The 7,202-nt window shown below is 59.7% G+C and overlaps 1 long non-coding RNA gene across 1 annotated transcript; it reads left to right on the top strand.

Annotated features, from left to right (window-relative positions):
- Nucleotides 1–5,460: 5,460 nt before the first annotated feature.
- On the top strand, nucleotides 5,461–6,327 carry LOC127061140 (uncharacterized). The gene is made up of 3 exons (XR_007780615.1): nucleotides 5,461–5,572; nucleotides 5,847–5,903; nucleotides 6,169–6,327. It is a non-coding gene; the product is annotated as an uncharacterized LOC127061140 (long non-coding RNA).
- The last annotated feature ends 875 nt before the right edge of the window (nucleotides 6,328–7,202 follow it).

Raw genomic sequence — 7,202 nt, 5'->3', positions numbered from 1 at the left:
TAAAATGCAACACATTTTCAATACTTCTGATGGCTCACCTCTGAAAGAAAAACATAGATATCCTTGTTGGCAGTGTCCTTTTGGCCAACAAATCCTTAAAAACTCTTGTAACTAGAAGCCTTGCGGCCTTGAGAGCCATGCAGTGGAGATGGAAGGCAAACTCACCCTTCCTATCTATGCTGAGGATAGGGAAAAGAAATGGCATCATCTAAAAAACTCAGAGGTCTGCTCTCTAGCTCCTTCCTAACTCCTTCCAATCCCCCAAAGTGTGATTTACAAACAGATGACAAGGACTCATAGTGCTGGCTTTTTGACTCCAAAGCAGCTGCTTTAGAATCTTTCACATAACCCTATGTTGTTATATGCCAGAAATGTATCATTTGAAGAAACTTTCCACACGGACTTGAATGGGAGTTTGTTTGAAAGGTGTTTGAGGAGAAAGCCTCCCAGCAGAGGTCTGGGCTTTGGCCTAGCTGTGTCCCTGCTGATTGTGGAGTGTGCCATCAGCTGCAGGGGTTTCTGGGCTCAAAATAACATCAAGTCACTTGGACTTGCTCCTTTTGGTCTATAAAAGCTGGAGCCACTTTTGAGCAAATTTGGAGACCTCATCTATGGGTGGATGGAGCACCTAGGATTTTCCCAGTTGCCGGGAATGGTTCTCCAGGTCCCCGGTGTAAAAGGGCGCTCCCCAGGAACTGCACATCTGCAAGATGAGAAACAATTGTCTTGGTTTGAAAAGACAGGTGTCTGCTAAGGAAGGGAGAAGCCTTCTCTGAAATGGAAAATGTAAATCCCCTCCCTTCAAATGATTATAATTTAGAAATTAAAATGCTCTCAGGGAAAGCTATGGGAATAGGACTGAGCCCGCAGAGCAGGGCAGCATTTGCTGATGGTCTGAGCCCTTCCTAAAGATCCTGTCGGGCTGTCTTAGACCCCTGGGGCCACGGATTCCTTCCAACCTGGGCCACTTTGGGTGGGCTGGGGGCAAGGGCCCTGGGTGGCACGCTGCAGCACGGTCACCGTGGCATTGAATGGAAGCCGGTGTCCAAGGGCCCTTTGTGACACGTGGGAAATAGAAGCTTGCCCGGGAGCTCGGAGCACACAACGGCGCAGAACGGGACAGAGCGGTGCCGTGAGGAGCCCCCGCACAGCGCACTCGTTCCCTTCTGACTCGGAGCTTTTCTGCAGCCTTGTTCCTGAGGCTGAGCTCGAAGGCCCGAGCACAGGACTCAGTGACCCGTAGCCTTCTGAGGCTTCTGTTCTGCAGCTGCCTTCAAGGGCAGAGCGTGGGACTTAGCACCCCAGAGATTTTCCAGGACATCTCTCCTGAAAATATCTCCAGTCAGTGGCATGGAGCAGAGACCCCTGAGAGTGCACAAGCTGGTCTGGCTGGAGGAGGAGGAGGAAGAAGGCCCTGGAGCTGCCCCAGCACAGGAGACTGAAGAGGTGCTGCCGCTCCATCCACCACAGGAGGGTGAGTGGCAGAGCTGGGCCACAGGGCTGGAGCCTGCAGCCAACTTGGTCCCATCCCATGCCCTGGGGACATGCCCAGAGACAGGATGGAAAAGGAGCAGGGCAGAGACCCCACAGTGGTGGTGCTCCATCCTCCTGGGGCAGCCCGGAGCTTTCCCTGCCTTGGAAGCGCAGGGCTGGGCTGTGTTCTCTGGCCTCTCCCGCAGCCCCTCAGCTCTGTCTGTGCTCGCTCTTTGCCAGATGCAGCCGTGGAGCGCACGCCAGAGCAGGAATCCAGCTGTGGCCGCTTCCGCAGCACAGCTCAGGTACCTGCAGCCACCCCCACCTGGGCTGGGCCTGCTGTCCCTGCTCAGCTGAGCACCGTGTGTAGAGCAGTCCATGCAACATCCCTGCCTTCCTGCCCTTCTCCTACAGCTCGTACGTGAGTTCCTCCGCAGCGTCCGGCACGGAGAGACCAGCACCACGGGCACTGGGCTCAGAGCTCACTCAGAGCTCCTGGGTCATGAGACCAGTGCCGCCCTGCTGGATTTGCTTGTGGAGAGGGGTGTTACCAGGCCAGAACAAGTAAGCAGCCTGTGGCCACGCTTCAATTCCCCCATGAGTCTCGTGGCTTCCCAAGCTGTGCCTGCTGGTCCCTGGAGCCTTTGAGGCCATCGCAGTGTGCTGGGAAGGGAAGCAATTCTCTGGGGATGCTGGGGACATCGCTCCCTCTGGCAGATTTCCAAGCCTCCCTTGCCTTCTCCAGGTGCCCGCCACAGTGAGGTACATTCACCAATGGCTCCTGGCCAATCCCTCTGCTGAGCACAGGCTGGACAAGACCCTGCTGAGTGTCACCAAAGAACACCCGGGTGACGCAGTGGTGACGCTACTGCGTCTGGCCCCGTCCTGTGACAGGGATGGGGCCCACCTGCCCAGAGGGCTCAGGGCTCCCCAGCCCATCACCCTGTACAGCCTGTCCCAGGTGTCTTACTAACAGAGAGTTCCAGGGCCCTCCTTTCCCAGCCCTGGCACGTCAGCCCCTGAGCCTGCTGCCATGCTCCCTTGCCGCCCCTCAGAGCTCTGTCCCCACAGGGCTGGGCTGCCCAGGTGCCGCTGGCGAGGGCCAGTGGGCAGAGGCAGTGCTGGTGGTCAGCCCAGGCCCCTAGGGATGCCTAGGCCACGGTGCTGTGTCTGAGAACCGCCCTGAGACAGAGCTCTAACCCCACAGAGCTGCCATGGCTATGTGGAAGACCATCATGGACTCAACCTGGACTGTGGAGCCAGTGCTGCTGATCCTCCTGGATGTGCTGGGGAGCTGGCCAGAGTGCAGCATGTGCACGTCCGATGGGGACAAAACGAGTGTCTTTGCCCTGGCTGTGAGTTTCTGCAACTGCCCTTTGCTGGCTCCAAGGCCGCCTCTCCAGCAGCTCTGCTTCCTCCTTCCCCCACTGCATCTCCCTGCCTCAGGTGCTGGCCTGAAACCTGGCCCAGGGGCAGCTTCAGGCACGCCAGGCCCCGTGTTCCCCCTGCACGGTCTCTCTAGGCTTCTCCCTGCCAAGCTCAGGCCCTGCCACACGGACACCTTGGCACTGAGCGCTGTCTCAGGGGGGCTTTGTTCTTTGCAGGCAACCGTGGTGATGTGGAAGTTCCTCCAGGAACCCTGCATCTTACAGGTAGTGACGGCGTACTTTCCCTGCCTATTTGAGCATCTGCTCTTCCAAGCGTTTTTCAGCACAGAAGAGATGCCAGAGGAGGTCAATGCCTTTTGGAAGCAATGCCAGGAAGAGCACGGCCTCGCCACCAGCCCCAACAGGTGCTCCATCCCAGTCCTCCTGTCCCTGCCACGTGGCCTGGGAAGGAGCCAGTGCTGCCAGTGTGACCTGGGCTTTGCTCTGCACACAGGTTTGCAGTGCAGACCAAGTCCCTGCTCTGCCAAAAGCAGCACAAGGATGTCGTGGTGTCATTGGAAAGCAAGCGTTGCTGGGACACACTGCTCTGCGCTGACACCCGCCACTATGCTGTGGGTCTGCTGGCCAGGTGAGACTCTCCTTCTGCCCACTGCTCCTGGCGTTTGTGCTCTGTGCCTGGGGTGTCCCACACAGTCCCTGTGGCCCTGGGACACAGAGCCTTGTCACTGAGGGACAGCCACGCAGATTGGAAAAGGCTGGGAGGGGAGAGAGCACTGGGGGAGACACCTCCTAAAGGGCCCAGGTGCCCTTGCAAAATGTGGTGAAAGACCACCAGGCTCTGCGAGCCTGTCCTTGGAGAGATTTGCTCAGGTTCCTGGTCCCTTTTTTGCTCTCCTAGGGAGATGTGCCATGCTTATCCTCGCTTGTGTTCCAGTATTGCACTCCACCTCCTCTGGCTCCTCAGCACGCAGGAGCCACACTGGGATCTGCCCGCCCTGGCATTCCTTGTGGAGGTGAGCCGGGTGTCCAGCGCTGCCTCACTCAGCTGCCTCCCAGCTCCCTGCCCTCTCGTCACCACAGCCGCCTGGGACGGTGCCCGTGCCCATTGCTGCTGCCCGGGCACAGCCCTGTGTGGCTCCGGGCTCCTGCTGGCTGAGCCCCCCATCATTGCCCTGTGCCTTTCGGGTCCTCGAGTGCCTGGATTCGAGTGAATGTGCTGACAGTGTTGTGAAGGTCTCCTCAAGGTACCTGCAGAGCGAGTGCAGGGAGAGGCGTCGCCTGGCGCTCAGGGCCCTTCTCGAGCTCATTGATGATCCCTCAATGGTGAGAAGGGGGCAGTGGCTGAAGCTGCACTGGGAACGCAGTCACTTGGCCTTGCCTGGGCTTCGGGCGCTGGGGCAGCTGCTCCCAGCTCTCCTGCCTCCCACTTCAGCTGCCCGAGTGCTTCGGGACAGGCCTTTGGCCTCTGGGCCCTGCGGCTGCGGGGTGGGGTTTCACAGACTTGTGTTCCGCACAGGACGAAAGAATGTGGAGCTTGTCTGAAAGCCTCATGGACCTACTGTGGGACAATGATGCAGAGATAGCTGGGATGACACTCAGCTTTATATTCCGGCACAAATACATCCTGATGTCAACCTTCATTGCCCTGCAGCTGGCTGAGGCGCTCCTGCCACTCTTTGACCACGTAAGGCTCTCTGCCCCCAGCCACAGCCACTGAGTGCTGCCTGGAAAATGTGTGCCCTGTGCACTTCCAGGCCTGTGCCCAGGGGGGCCTGGAGGAGCCAATGCTGAGGTATTTTTTCCTTTTATTTCATATAGGAGAATAGCCAGGTACAGCTGCTCTCCATAAAACTCTTCCGAGACCTGATGGAGGTTTTGGAACAGAGAGAAAAACTTTTGGAAAGCCCTCTGCACCAGAGCCTGCTTCCACTGCTCTTCCACTGCCATGATGAGAATCAGCATGTGGCAGAGGTGAAGACTCGTGGGCTGCTGCTGTCCCCCTGCGAGGGGGCTGGGCTGCCTCCTGCCCTGCGCCTGCTGGACCGCAGCCTCCTCCAGGCCATGGCACAGGGACGCAGGTCCCATGCCCCGGGCTCTGGGGCCATCTCCGCATCTCTGCTGCTCTCCAGGCTTCTCGGGAAACGCTGCTTTGTGCGGTCAAGTTCATGAAGAGGAGGGATCTCAAAAAGCTGGTGAAGGAGGAGAAACTGTGGAAGTTCAGCAAGTGCCTGGTAAGGATGACCGAGAATGCCCAGCCTCAGCCTGGAGAAGGCTCCCAGAGGGCGGTGCTGTGTGCGGGGCCTGGCAGCTTTGCCCCTGCCCGCTGCTGCAACCAGAGGCCACGCGGGCTCTTCTCCAGGCTCACGTGGGCCCGAGCTGGGTGCTCTTGGAGCCCTGTCCCGGCGGGGTTGCAGGACGGGCTGGCACCGCGGCTCCCCAGGCAGCAGCCGGCCCTCTGCCCCTTCCCATCGGGAGCCCGGCGCCAGCGGCTGCTGGCCACGCCTCAGGGCTGTGCGGGCAGGGGAGGCCGGGGCTGGGCGCAGGCAGTGTTCGGCTGAGGGGCTGAGCCCATGCCAACCCTTTCTTTCCCTCACGCCGCTCTCTCCAGCTGGCAGAGGACAGGAGCAGAGCGGCCGAGCACCTGCGCCGGGCCCTGCGCTACCTGCAGAGCCCACAGGAGCCCCTGCGAGAGGCGGCCATCAGGTTCATGGGTGAGCCACGAGCCCGGGCTCCCTCCCCGGTCCGCCGCAGCTCGGCCCCAGCCCCGCCTGCTGCCCCGGCAGTGCCGGCCGGGCCCGGTGCCGTGGAGCCCCGGCTGGCCTCGGCGCTGCTGCCGCCCTCTGGCAGCCGTGCCCTTGGGCGGCAGCGTGCGGCAAGGGCCCGGGCTGAGCCCTGCCGGACCAGCAGGCCGTGTGGCCACAGTGCCGGCAGCACCGCTGGCAGGGAGCTGTGCCACTGGGGCCGTGACAGGCTCTGTGTTCACAGGGATCGCCGGGCAGAGCTTGAGGGGGCAGCAGCAAGAGCTCCAGCTGATCTGCAGTGGTGAGTGAGGGCAGCAGGCTGAGCACGGGGGCTGGCAAGGGGAGAGCTGCGAGCCCTGCCCCTGCTGTGGAGGGCTCTGCTCCCGTGGGCAGAGCACACAGAGAATTCAGGGCCACGTGTGCCATTCGTGTCCAGCAGCTTCGAGTTGATCCCCTTGGTCCCTGCTCCCTACTGGCCATAGCAAGAGCCGGCTGGCATGGCCTTGGCCGGGGGCTCTCCTGGGGTCCCCAAAGATCTGGGATCTGACCGTGGATCTCTCCTGCAGCCCTTGAAGACCAAACAAATGATGTCAGCCTCGCTGTTGGAAGCCTTGCAATTGAAACACTCAAGTCCGTAGGCCCGGCTCCGATCTCCATGTTCCAGCGGCTCCGAAATCACTTGCGCAGGGCATGGAAGAGACGGCCTCGCCTGTCACGGCTCGGCTGCCTGCCCTGCCGGAGCTCTGTGGAGAGCTGATCCACAGGCTCTTTTTTGTGAGGCCACCTGAGGCAGGTGGCATTTCTTTTTCTTCAGGAATGTTATTTTCTTTTTTTGTTTTTTTGTTTTCTTTTAAAATGTAAATATAGACTGTGTTACAATACACAGACTGCCAGGATCTTTCTTTTGCTGCCCAGGGTCCACAGGGCATAGGGGAAGAGGGGGAAAAGGGTGCTTGTGCTCAGCCAGCTGCCTAGGCATGCAGTGACGCAGGGAAAATGGCCAGAAGCCCCTTGGCCTTTGGTGGTTCTGCTGAAGCCTTTGTGCTGCCAACAGAGCGTCGGGGCAGGGGCTGGAGCTGCGGGGATCCCTGCGAGAGCGGTGCCTGGAGATGGCCACAAGCCCTGTGCCAGGCAGGAAGCGCCATCCGTGTCCTCCTGCCCGTGTGCTGCTGCCTGCGTTGCTCAGGGCTCCGAGGTGCCTCTGGCTGGGGCTCCTCTGGAGCTGCTGTGGGGCTGTGGCGCTGCTGCCGGGCAGCTTGGCCAGGCTGGGGGAGACCTTGAGGGGCTGGGGCACTGGGAAGCCCTGAGCAATTGGGTGTCAGAGGCCATAAGCAGCCCCCTGGCAGCTGCCTTTCTCCTGCCAGAGCTGACTTGCAAGACGGATCCTGGGTGCTCTGGAACTAACAGCATCAGTGTTGTTGAAAACCTGTGGGGGGAACGGTGCGGGATGCAGAGGTTCAGGGACATCACATAATAACCAATATGATCCAGTGAAGCCAAATTTATTATCCCTAAACAAACTGTATTTATAATAATTCTCTCCTGTCTACGTGTCTCTAGCTAATACATGCTTGGCCAGGCCTAGCTGTTCACGTGTCTA

Source organism: Serinus canaria, unplaced genomic scaffold (genome assembly GCF_022539315.1).
Source record: "Serinus canaria isolate serCan28SL12 unplaced genomic scaffold, serCan2020 HiC_scaffold_104, whole genome shotgun sequence".
In the NCBI taxonomy this organism is placed as follows: Eukaryota; Metazoa; Chordata; class Aves; order Passeriformes; family Fringillidae; genus Serinus; species Serinus canaria.
This window is presented reverse-complemented; position numbering and strand designations above follow the sequence as displayed.